This window comes from Sphaeramia orbicularis, chromosome 4 (assembly GCF_902148855.1).
Source record: "Sphaeramia orbicularis chromosome 4, fSphaOr1.1, whole genome shotgun sequence".
In the NCBI taxonomy this organism is placed as follows: domain Eukaryota; kingdom Metazoa; phylum Chordata; class Actinopteri; order Kurtiformes; family Apogonidae; genus Sphaeramia; species Sphaeramia orbicularis.
In genome coordinates this window covers 43,460,135-43,473,812 of record NC_043960.1, presented here as the reverse complement: position 1 = coordinate 43,473,812, position 13,678 = coordinate 43,460,135, and the positions used below count along the sequence as shown (strand labels likewise).

The following is a 13,678-nucleotide window of genomic DNA, read 5'->3' as shown; positions in this document are numbered from 1 at the left end:
AAACTTGCCCCCTTCACTTTCAGCCAAATGTTTGATAGAAATCGTTTCTAATCGTTTCTATTATTTGGTAAATAATTATTACAGTCTATATGTCTTTATACGATATGGTTTGGATTGTACCAGAAGGTTTACCAAATGGACACTTTCTGGCATGTTTCAATCAAAGTTTAAATGGATGAAAGTCAATATTCAAGCCATCTCTTTTTCTACTTCTACTTCTTCCTCAAGTGAATCCTTATACTTGTGCCTGGATACTCAACCCATCTCTATATGCATCATTACTATCCACACAGACTATATCTACTTACCCCCACTCCTCCACACGGTAGCCGTACAAACATCGGAGTGATTGAACCTGATGTTGTGAAATAAACATGAATTAGTTGATTAAAACAGAAATGGGTCTTTTATAGCATATCGCTGTTGTGTGAGCTTACAATCAAGTTTCTGTCGGAGAGGGTTGGTTCCATACCAGCATACGTGGGCTTCAGAGTGAACTGTCTGCAGCTCCTCCAGAGTGGCCTTCCTCCCTCGTACACTACACAAAAACTAAAACACAAGCTGAATGCAGCTTGCACGTGCAGTTTACGAATCTGCAGAGATATTCTCTACTTTAACATGTCTTACCTCACACTGGGCTCTAAGTCCAGTCTCCTGCAGCCGCGACCAAATGCTCTGGATGCGACCTGCATGTTCCGGGTGGCTGTTGGTGTTCCGCACATGCACTGATGTTTCTGCATTAGGAGTCATACACCAGACCTGAGCAAGACACAAGGACATACACTCATTAAACAGCAGCCTGCAGAGATGTGTGACTATGTATCTGCCAGTTGGTTTTATTGGTTTTCACTTACTCTTATTTTATTCATGTTAATTATGGATTTTCTTATTTTTGAGTTTTTAGAGTTGGGACCCGGGCACAGAGCTGTAGTGTAAAACACCTCTGTTAACCACTAATTTCTTCCCAAGCTGTCACATATCCAATGTTTAGGAAAGCAAATAGAGACTGTGTCTATCCCCCGTGCAGCAAATGCTAAAAAGCTTAATACTGTAAAGTCTGTAGGAGTGAGACCAAATAATTTCATAAAAATAGTTTCGTGTAGCAGTCAAAAAAAATAATAATAAATATAAAATGTGGATTAGTCAACATCAGGTCAATTTCATCTAAATCTCTGTTAGTAAATGAATTAATTGGTGATTATGAAATTAACATTTGGGCTCTCGCAGAAACTTGGCTTCAGCAGGACAAGTATATGAGACTAAATGAATCCACCCCACCATGTTAACTTTCACAAAGCTAGAACACTGGCAGAGATGGATGAGTGACAGTAATATCACACTCCAATTTAGGTCTTAGCCCTAAAACTAATCACACTTATGAATCTTTTGAAAGTCTACATTTGTCAATTACTAATTCCAACTGAAAGAACCAAAACCAGTTCTATTTGTAGTTGTCTATCACCCTGGTCCCTACTTGTTAAAGTGGGATAGGACTGTAATAGTAGGGGACTTTAACATACATGTTGATAATGACAGTGACTCTCTTGGGAATACTTTCAGTGGCCTTCTAGACAGGATTGGCTTCATTCAAAATGTAAATAAACCAACTCACAGTCACAAGCACATGGGATCCGATCTTAACTTATGGTATTGAGATTAGTGACCTTACTGTCCTCTCAACCCACCCCGTACTCTCAGATCACTTTTTAAATACTTTTCAGTTTATGCTTGAGGATGATTCTACACCAGTGATTAAAACTCAGATGAAAAGGATATTATCTGATCATTCTGTCTCAAAGTATAAAGAGATAATTCAGCCAGTATTTACTACCATGTCATATGATTATGAAGAGAACAGCTGCCACATGTCTAGTCCTGCTATATGTGATGTTTCCTGTAGAGATATAATGATATGAAAATTTCATATCACGGTTATTGTGACCAAATTATCACGGATATCATTATTATCGCAGTATTGTTGAAATGTGCTCAAAATGTTCAAAAAATACTTACAAACATAGTGAAATAATGTAACCAAATTTTATTTTGAAAAAAAATAATAAATAAATAAAAAATATGTAAAATGCACTTTCTGTTGGCAGAAACATTAAAATATTAGCATGTAACCATCAAACATACACATGTGCATTAAAGATGGCCCATTATGGCTGTAAGAGGTAACTGCACTTTGTGCAAATCGTAGATAAGAACCAAGAATATTTTTCTTTACATTCAATGCTCAAGACTAGATCTAGTCTTACCGATTTAAGAACTGGTACAGAAAGAACACTTTCACTGTTTCATGTACCTTATCCAGAAATCAAATGCACATATAAAAGCAACACTACCAATTGTGTGTGAAGTGTCGCCCCCCTTCGTGGAGACTTTTTTCTGCATTTTCTGCAGACAGGTTGACCACCTTCAATTAGTTTCCCCTCAGCATCCTTTAAAAATCAAAACATGCCCCTGACTTTGTCCTTTTAGTGGGGGGGGGGGGATCTCTGGAGCGCTGTCTGTGTGGGCAGAATCCTGGGTACCCACAGGTACCTGACAGGTAATCCGCAAAACATTCTGGGACAGGTAAAAAAAAAAAAAAAAAAAAAAAAAAAAAAGAAGAAGAATTTTTGCAGGTACAGGCACGGTAAAATTAAACAAAATGTGGGCAGGTAGTGGGCATGGAAGTGAAAGAATAAAAGAAGATTCATGGATGAAAGTAATTTGCAGGACATTTAATGATGATCATGATCCACAGCCGGTTTGTTTTAATTGTGAAGTGAGCCCCAGATGTCATTGAGCAGCACTATTAGAGATTTATTGATGGTGTGTGGTTTAGCCAAAAATAAAGCCCTTAAAAGTGAGTTACTGTGTAGACAATGTGTTTAATCACGGGTCGGGTTGCAGGTCTAATTTACGTGGGTATGGGCGGGTGCAGATTGGACATGAAAAAATATGTGGGTAGCAGGTCGGTTTGTGGTACTCAGCTTTGCGGGTATGGGCTTGGAAAAGTGGACCTATGCAGGACTCTGCGTGCAGGTGCCTTCCACCATGTTATCAGAGGCCAAAAATTGCAGACTGCACATGTGTGCCTGGAGTGCTGCTGCTTGTCCAGGAAATGAGCAGTATCACCGTGAGTTTTTCAAAGTGTGGTAATTAAACATGGTTTTAATGATAATTAAACCTGCAGGCCCTCACCCTCCAGTCCGACCGCCTCCCTTGCAAACGCCGAAATATTAAATAATTTCATCACTGAGGACCAAGCTGATTTATCAGTCATTATGTCCTCCAAATCATTAACTTGCCTCTTAGACCCAATCCCAACCAAACATTTTAAAGATACTCTGCCCCTAACTACTGACACTATTCTAAATATAATAAATACCTTATTAACTGGCTACGTGCCGCAGTCTTTTAAATATGCAGTTATTAACCGCTTTTGAAAAAATTACTCTTGAGCCTGACATTCTAGCCAATTACAGGTGTATATCAAATATCTCTTTCCTCTCAAAAGTTCTTGAAAGAGTGGTAGTTAAACAGCTACAGTATGTCAGCACCTACAGGACAACAGTTTATTTGAAGATTTCCAGTCGTCATAGCACTGAAACTACACTAGTCAAAGTTACTAATGACCTGTTACTAGATGCTGCTGATGGACTGGTCTTGATTGTTTTTGTCTGTAAACTAAAACTTGTTGCAATTAGTAAACTGCATAACTGGCACACATACATCAGTGAAATGTTTTGATTCCACTTGGCTGTATATTTTGTTGCACACTGTTTTGATTGCCTTGCACTTACTTGGTGTGTATATGACTGTTTTCCATAACCTATTAAACCCTGGGCCATTTTTTTCTAGTTGGACTAATTTCAATGTACAACATAACGTGCACACACTTGAAAACCCTTGGCCTGACTTATCAAGCACACTACTGCCCCCAGTGGCCTGACTTATCAGTGCATGCCAAGGTTTTGGACAAACGGATGGACCACCAACTGATGACAATACCCTGTGGCCGAGGGTAACAAAACAATTAGCCGAGAGCAGAAGCTTCATTCATATAAAACCAAGTTATGACCAGAAAACAGCAAAGGTAAGACAAAATTCATAATTACTGCTTCATAATGCAAGCTTCATTTTTCTCTTCTTTGTCTCGTTCAGTGAGTTTTAGTGGTAGAGAAATAATACTTGTACTGCTGGATCTGCTTAGGTTTAGCTTAGAGGTGCCAAGCTGGTTGCATTGGTCTTTTGTTTTATGAAAGATTTCGTGACATATGCTGGTCTCAGACTGTCTGCTTGTTTTTGATTGTTATATTAAGTTCTTGTTCCTTGGATTGTTTTCTGTTGTCCAATAGTTGGTTTTGTTGAGCTTTTAGCAGTCTTCTGATTATGTGGTATAGTTGTGTACGTTGCTACAAGAATACACAACTCTAGCATTACCATGGCAACACAGACAGAACAGGCTTAAGGCGGCCTTACACTGTGCGAGTTTAGAGACGATTTCTCACTCGTGCGACTCTTTCTGGGATCGGGCCCGATGTGCCTCTAATCGTGTGTCGTGCTTCGTGCAGTGTACATGGGGTAAAGAGAAGCGATTAGCACCTCACGACCACCTCACGACCAGCAATCTGTGTTCGCAAGGAAAACGGAGCTGTTTGAAATCCTGCTCGCTCCTCGTGAGTGTATCGTACTGTCAAAGCAGTGCCACGAACCGATGTGCCTCAAATTCTCACACTGTGCATGCGCGAACACAGACGCGTACAGTAGCGTACAAGCTAACAGTAGCTGGCTATTGTCCTAGTGCAGTTTGGCTGTTGCAGCTTACCTCTAGTTCCTGGATGACAGCCCATACTGTCCACGTCTGGACAACCAATGCCTGCACCAAACACATCGTTGTCTTTTCTTCTTTTTTTATTCCTCACAGATAATGGCACATATTACCAAAGCAGCTCGTTGGTTTTTGTTTAGCACTACCATTTCGTGACTCACGCCAATGCACAATCGTCTACATGCACTTTTACGGATTCCTTGGTATTTTAACGTTGTATTTCCGGATACAACACTCAAACGTGTCGTGCGTCCTGTGGTGTATGGTCCTACAGTGTGAGCAATCAGGTCGCATACGAGCGTCGGTCCGTGCAGTGTGAGAACAGGAATCGTGAACCTGACTGTACGACTGATTCGCACAGTTTGAGATGGAGCTGCGTGCAACGATCGAATAATCGCACAGTGTATGGGCGCCTTTAGGGGCTACCTTGTGATAGAAAAGATTATATTTCAGTGATCTTCCATTATTGATGTTTCTCTAAAACTCAATTGCGATGCACTTGATGTCCCTATATTACATCCAAGATGAATGTTACAGTTTAAAAATACAGATTTAATAAAGTGAAAATTTTATTCATTAGAGATACTGTCACCCATTTATGAAGATTGAAATCTTTAGTAACATTTACTAGTCTGTTTACTGTTTACAGTCTGTCATAATATGATTATTTTTTGTTTTGAACTGTCCCTTCGGTTTTTCGAAAACCTCAACAAGTAAATGCTAACATTTGTTTTTTTTGTCAAAAGGACCACTCAACACTATACTTCATATAAAATGAATATTCAAGCTTTGCAGAGTTAAAATTATACAACTTAAAAGTCTGATTTTTGGCGTTGATGTAACTTGGTGCAGTTTGGAAACGTGTGGGAGTGAAGTAGGCCAAACTATGCACGGAAAAGCTTGTCATGTTATGTAGCATTGTAACAATGATAACTGCTATCAACACTTTTGCTGATAGGAGTTTAATTCTTTTCAGAGGATGAGTTCTGCTTCTCATCTTTGTTCAAAGAGTGAGATGTCTGAGAGGAAGTAGGAGTGGGAGAGAAAAAGGTTCTGGCAAGTTTTCCTCATCTATCACAATTATTACTGTGACCAGATGGAGGCACAAAACATCACAAAATTTTTTGGCGAATTCACCTGCTCTCTATTTACTCCCCTGCATATTGAGAGAAACTTCTCGGATGAATGTCTGAGACCAATAGAGAGATACTGTCAGGCTGAAAGTGATACATGAATGAATTTTACAGAGAACAAAAGGCTGCTCTGTGAGGCTGACCTGTGGTGAAGCGAGGCTTGACAGGAGGGTCAGGGGCCGGGATGCTGATAGGGAAGGATGAGGCTGAGGCTGGAGACGACTGGGCCCTGGACAAGGGGCGGTGGCCCGGAAAGGAGATGGACAGGCCAGCAGCCTCCATGGAGGCCTGGTAGTTCCTCAGCTGGTGAATCCGCTGTTGCTCCAACAAAGGCCTGCTGCTCACACACAACCCCAGATATGCAGAGACAAACACAAATGACAGAAGGTTTGTCTGTGGTGTGTTTACCCAGACATATTTAAACCTGCTGAGATATGCTGTACTGTGATGTGTTTGTGTTTTTTTCAGTCTGACTTAAGACTTACATACACTTCCAAAACCACAGCTGGGCCACTGATAGTAGTGTGCTGCTGATAGTACTGAATGTTCTTACTTTTTCTAATATATAATGTTACAAGCTTGAATCTAGTCTGCAACGCTATTTGACATTATGTTTATGATGACAGGATAAAAGTGATTAACCCTTTCATGCATAGTTGTCACTCCAGTGGACAGCTGTTCTCGTGTATATTCATGGATTTTGTTGTTTTAGTTCCATATCAGCCAACACAGAGGACGCTCACACTGCAAGAATCTAACTCTGTCCAAGTGTATTTTTCTCATTTCTAGTCCAAATATCTTCACACTTAACATCAGACAGAATCACCTAAAGAGGAACTTTTCAATGAGATATAAGAAATGATTTATAGACAACAGATCTGGAAAATGTGATTTCAACAAATCTTACCAAGATCATTTTCACTTGTTCCATTGGCAGATTTTTTTGCTTGAATTAAGCAAAAAAAAAAAAGTTACTCTACAGGCGATTCTGTCTTATTTTATGTGTGATGAGATATTTGACTAGAAAGAAAAATACACTTGGTAAGATTTAGATTTTCGCAGTGCATGCACCATCTCATACATTCTACTTCATACTGTTTTTGTAACTTTACTGTTCTTGACAACCTGATCTGCACAAACGTGTGAGTGGAAATCAGTTGCTTGTTATTCTTATTAAACTGTAATTAACAGGTTTTTGTGTTTTGTTTTTTTTTTGCATATTATCTCCATGAAGTGAGTAATAACTAGTATTAGTGTATGTTAAAATGTGAGAAAACATCAGATTAGCTGAATTAAAAATGTTTTCATTTCATAGTTTTCACACAGTTTATCAGTAAATCGTTTCTTTGCTTCAAAAACTGAATCCATGGTGTCCAGCTGAGTGGAGATTTTTGCAACTCCATGACAAATGGGTTCATAAAAACTATTTCAATCGCATAGTTTTTTTTTAATGCCTCGAGGAATAAAAACACCCACAAATAAAAATCTTGATTAAGGCTCTTATAATTGATGCACTCCCCCTTGAACTGCCACCTTACTGTGGTGGGGAGTTTGACCACCCGAATGATCCTAGGAGCTATGTTGTCGGGGGCTTTATGCCCCTGGTAGGGTCTCCCAAGGCAAACAGGTCCTGGGTGATGGGCCAGACTAAGAGCAGTTCAGAAGCCACTATGGAAAAGAAAAGGACCGTGACGTCGCCCGGTACAGCGCAGCCGGGGCCCCACCCTGGAGCCAGGCCTGGGGTTGGGGCTCGAATGCGAGCGCCTGGTGGATTGGGTGGCAGTTGACGGCAGGGGGCTCGACGACCTGATCCCCAGACGCAGAGTTTAGCTCTTGGGACATGGAATGTCACTTCGCTGGGGGGGAAGGAGCCGGAGCTTGTGAGGGAGGTTGAGATACCGTCTAGATATAGTCGGGCTCACTTCCACACACAGCTTGGGCTCTGGAACCCAACCCCTCGAGGGGGCTGGACTCTCCACTTCTCTGGTGTTGCCCATGGTGAGAGGCAGCAGGCTGGTGTGGGCTTGCTTATAGCCCCTCAGCTCAGCCACCATGTGTTGGAGTTCACCCCGGTGAACGAGAGGGTCGCGTCCCTGCGCCTTCGGGTCGGGGACAGGTGCCTCACTGTTGTCTCGGCCTACCGGCCGAACAGCAGTGCAGAGTACCCGGCCTTCTTGGAGTCCCTGGGAGGGTGCTGGATGGCGCTCCGACTAGGGACTCCATTGTTCTCCTGGGTGACTTCAACGCTCACGTTGGCAACGACAGTGAGACCTGGAGGGGGGTGATGGGGAAGACGGCCTCCCCGATCTGAACCCGAGTGGTGTTCTGTTATTGGACTTCTGTGCTAGTCACAGTTTGTCTATAACGAACACCATGTTCGAACACAGGGATGTCCATAAGTGCACTTGGCACCAGGACACCCTAGGTCGGAGGTCAATGATTGACTTCATTGTCGTGTCATCAGACCTCCGGCCGCGTGTTTTGGACACTCGGGTGAAGAGAGGGGCAGAGCTGTCAACCAATCACCACCTGGTAGTGAGTTGGATCCGCTGGCAAAGGAGGAAGCTGGACAGACTCAGCAGGCCCAAACGTGTTGTGAGGGTCTGTTGGGAACGTCTGCAGAGCCCGATGTCAGCGCGGTCTTTAACTCTCATGGTCCACTCAGAGTCCGAGTGGACCATGTTTTCCACCTCCATTGTCGAAGCGGCTGCTCGGAGCTGTGGCTGCAGGGTTTCCGGTGCCTGTCGTGGTGGCAATCCCCGAACCCGGTGGTGGACCCTGGAAGTAAGGGATGCCGTCAAGCTGAAGGAGGAGTCTTATCGAGCCTTGTTGGCTCATGGGACTCCGGAGACAGCTGATGGGTCCCGGAAGGCCAAGCGTGCTGCAGCCCGAGTAGTTGTGGAGGCAAAAACTCGGGTCTGGGTGGAGTTTGGGGAGGCCATGGAGGAGGACTATCGGTCAGCCTCGAGGAAATTCTGGCAAACCATTCGGCGCCTCAGGAGGGGAAAGCAGTTCCCCACCAACACTGTTTACAGTGGAAGTGGGGAACTGCTGACCTCGACTGGGGATGTTGTCGGACGGTGGAAGGAATACTTCGAGGATCTCCTCAATCCCACTGCCACGTCTTCCATGGAGGAAGCAGAGGCTGAGGTCTCAGAGGTGGACTCGTCCATCACCCAAGCTGAAGTCACTGAGGTGGTTGGCAAGCTCCTTGGTGGCAGGGCTTCAGGGGTGGATGAGATTCGCCCTGAGTACCTTAAGTCTCTGGATGTGCAGGGACTGTCTTGGCTGACATGTCTCTGTAACATCGCGTAGCAGTCGGGGACAGTACCTCTGGATTGGCAGACCGGGGTGGTGGTCCCCCTTTTTAAGAAGGGGGACCGGAGGATGTGCTCCAACCATAGGGGGATCACACTCCTCAGCCTCCCGGGGAAAGTCTATTCCTGGTACTGGAGAGGAGGATCCGACCGATAGTCGAACCTCGGATCCAGGAGGAACAATGCGGTTTTCGTCCTGGTCGCGGAACACTGGACCAGCTCTATACCCTCCATCGGGTACTCGAGGGTTCGTGGGAGTTCGCCCACCGTCCACATGTGTTTTTGGATTTGGAGAAGGCGTTCGACCGTGTCCCTCGTGATATCCTGTGGGGGGTGCTTCGGGAGTATGTGAAGCGAGCGGGATGAGGATCAGCACCTCCAAATCCGAGGCCATGGTTCTCGACCGGAAAAAGGTGGTCTGCCTCTCTGGGTAGGTGGGGAGCCCCTGCCCCAAGTGGAGGAGCTTAAGTATCTTGGGGTCTTGTTCACGAGTGAGGGAAGGATGGAGCATGAGATTGACAGACGGATCGGTGCAGCGTCTGCAGTGATGCAGTCGCTGTACTGGTCTGTCATGGTGAAGAAGGAGCTGAGCCTTGAGGCGAAGCTCTCAATTTACCGGTCAATCTACGTTCCTACCCTCACCTATGGTCATGAGCTTTGGGTCATGACCAAAAGGACAAGATCCCAGACACAAGCGGTCGAAATGAGTTTCCTCCGTAAGGTGGCTGGGCACACCCTTAGAGACAGGGTGGAGCTCAGTCACCGGGGAGGAGCTCGGAGTAGAGCTGCTGCTCCTCCACGTCGAGAGGGGCCAGCTGAGGTGACTCGGGCTTCTGTTTCGGATGCCTCCTGGACACCTCCCTGGGGAGGTGTTCCTGGCATGTCCTGCCGGGAAGAGGTCTCGGGGAAGACCCAGGACATGCCGGAGAGACTATGTCTCTCGGCTGGCCTGGGAACGCCTCGGGGTCCCCCCGGAAGAGCTGGAGGAGGTGTCTGGAAGAGGGAAGTCTGAGCATCCCTGATTAGACTGTTACCCGACCGTGACCCAGCCCCGGATAAAGTGGAAGATAATGGATGGGATAATTGATACATGAAAGGGTTAAGCCCGTTGACTCCACAAGAAAAACAACCAGATCTTCATATTAACATACATAAATCAACATTTACTTTTAGTTCATAGCATACATATAATAATGGATGAATAATATAAAGCGCTTTGGGTGCCTCGAAAAGTGCTATAGAAATCAAATCCATTATTATTATTATTATTATTACTATTATTATTATTATTATTTGGTATTTTATTAGGTCATTACAAAGCACTCATCAGTGCCTAATTCTGCATGGCTATATTCCACAGCTACAGTTTTGTCTCAGCTCCTAATTACTTGATAGATAGGAAATACGCTGTTTTGCATGAATTATGATCTTATGATTGTGCCATATTTACTGAAGTACATGTATATTGTAGGGATGCACCGAGACCACTTTTTACCAGACCGAGTACGAGTACCAGTACTTACATTTGAGTACTTGCCGATACGGAGTATCGATACGAGTACTTAATCATCCCATTCCAGTTGTTACTTCCTTTTGTAAATATGCTTTATTGTCGTTGTTATAAGTCTGACTAGAACAAAGTGCTGCTACTGACTTTTAATGTGTTGGAATGAGCGTTTCTCAATTAATCCACCAGGGGCGCCGCTCTGAATTAACCATACTGGACAAATACCACGAAGAAGAGTAAAGTTTTTTGAGAAGAAGAAAGTCAGTAATAAGAAACATGGAGACGACAGAGGGAACACTGATGTGATGCTAATATTGCAGCGTTTTTGCTAGTAAGGTTTAAAAGCTTCGCTTCAGCAGGTAGAGAAAAGAGAATGAGCGATAAGTTTTTGTTTCACTTCCACTGGCGGCAGTCCACACCACTCCGCACCCCTCTCCGTCTGGGTACGCATCCGCCAGCACCTGGAAAACAGATGGAATGTACGCAGAGGACGGACAGAACGCTCCGTCCGTATGTCTGTCTTTAATGTTACTTGCAGTCAGCGTTACTTTTATCACCGTCATTTATTTAGTTAAATCTCCACACTCTTCACACTCCCCACACATTATTCCTCCGCCACGTACCTGCTCAACTTAACTGTGAATGTCACACGGCCGTAAGTGGTATCAATGCATTTGTATCGGATTACTTTTACGAGTACAAATACATACACACACTGAGAATCGGAGCAGATACCCAATACTCGTATCGGAATCGGTGCATCCCTAGTATATTGTAATTGATTTTAAGTAATACTAAAACTATTCTATGATATACAAGTACAACATGAAGCTATGCACCACTTTGTCATAATAAACTCATCTAAAATATGACACAGCAACGAAAAACAATTTTTTACTAAACAGTGACTTTGTAAGTGATATGGGATCAAGGATAACATAAAAATACTGGTACTAATGAAAATGTAATAATTCTTCTATCACTGTACAAGGCCCATATAAACTAAAACATATTAAATAATAAAGACCCAATAATCAATGAATAGTATGCTGATAAGAAATTACATAAATAGGACTATCTTTACATTAATAGAGAGTGTTACAGATGATTTAAAGTTGTAGTACTGGGCAGTGTATGAAATTAATGATTATTCTGTGAGAGTAATGGCAAAACCAAAGCGAGGAGACGTTCAAAATGCAGTCTGTTTGTTTGCTGTTACATTTCCATCCAGTCAGTCCATCAGTGGTGCTTTATTCTAGTCTTGTGATTTTTTTCTGATGTTGTTGAAATTGCACATATAAATTTAACAATAAAAATATGTGGGGGATGTTTTGTTTTGTTTCATGTTGACTGAAAAAGACATTCTTAAATATTCCATAACACTACACGGTTGTAATGCTAAGTTATTTTGTGAAGTGTAAAATCTAAATTTAGTTAGGGACTAAAGGGGAACAAAAATGTCATTTCCTATATTTGTTGCAAGTACAACTTATGGCCAAAAGATGGCAGTCAAAACAAATGATGCACCTTAAATTTTCCCTCAGCATTTAATCACAGGGACACCATGGGACAGAGAGCAACATTTTCCCAGTATAAATTACATTTCTGTGTCTGGATGTGGTGTTTTCACCTTTCTGGAAACACCTACACTACATTAGTGCCAAGGAAAGTCTCAGAAGCAACATGCTGATTGAGTTTGTGTTTTTTGACTGGTTTTTACCTGTCTGAAGAGCAGCTCCTGCTCCGCCTGTCGCTCCCGCTCCCTGTGCTGCTGCAGTGCTTCCTCCTGGAGCTCCTGCGGGTCAGGGGGCTCCTGCTTGATTGTGATCCCTGGCGGGAGGGTGCCTATGTCCTGGTGCTCCCTCAGCTCCTCTTCTGTCTCCTCGGGGTGGCTCTGATGTTGCCGACCCACTGGAGACTCACTGGGCTTGGCCATGATCTGAGAGGAGAAGGAGAGGGGGTGAGATGCACCAATGTGAGATTTATTTTACAATTAGAACAGCAGGAAGTGACAATCCTCTCAAACCTATAAAGCAGACACACAAGCACAATTTCCTCTGAATCAAATTCCTGGCAAATCACTTCTTTCTCTGAAGCATTCTTCTTTTAACAAGCTTAATTTGGATTATTCAGTCAGATTGGTGTCTTGCTCATTTCAAACCAATCCGTTGTAATTGAATGTGAGTGGCCGCTCTGCTGACTGTACTCCGGGGCAAAATGTGTCTCGTTGAACAGAGACATTCCATGCTCCCCGTGGTGTTTTTCATCGACTCATTCTGGGACCTACTGTTACCAAGCCATGATTCAGTTGTCTGTCCATTCTGCTTCACTGACGTGAGCCTTTCAAGGCTGTTGAGGACTCGCCTCAATGATGTGATCATACAAAATAAACGAACAACAAGAAAGGCGAGCCGGGAGTCTCAGGAGTGGGCTGCAGCTACAGGTGTGTGCGTGGGAGGGGGTGTATGTGTGTATTTCCCAGAGCTGTAAGCCTCCAGGTCTCCTGGCACCAAGCCAGGGGACAGCATTGACGTCAGAGCATTCACCAGCTCTTATTCATCCCCTCCTCCCCCTCCTCTCAACCGTTCTTGTCTTTTGCGACCAACCTTCTCTTTACCCCCTCTGCTCTATTTACCCAGAACCCTCCTCTTATTCTCTCATAAAAATGTTGTTCATGCATTATTATTCACAAATACAGTGTTTCTACAATACATGAGCTTGAAACTGTGCATTAATGTCTTTCAGACACCACACTTTTTGTATGAAAACCTTAAAACTGATCATGTATAAAGCTGAAATAAATGATCTATGGCTGTTCACTGGCTGCAACTGCTAGTGCTGAAGTGTCAAGTTACTGATAATTGATTAATCAATTTAAGTCAACACTTACAAATTCCAA

The 13,678-nt window shown here is 43.5% G+C and overlaps 1 pseudogene; it reads right to left on the bottom strand.

Moving 5' to 3' along the window:
• LOC115417582 (histone deacetylase 4-like) overlaps positions 1 to 13,678 on the bottom strand; it is a 29,968-nt pseudogene that overhangs the window by 401 nt on the left and 15,889 nt on the right.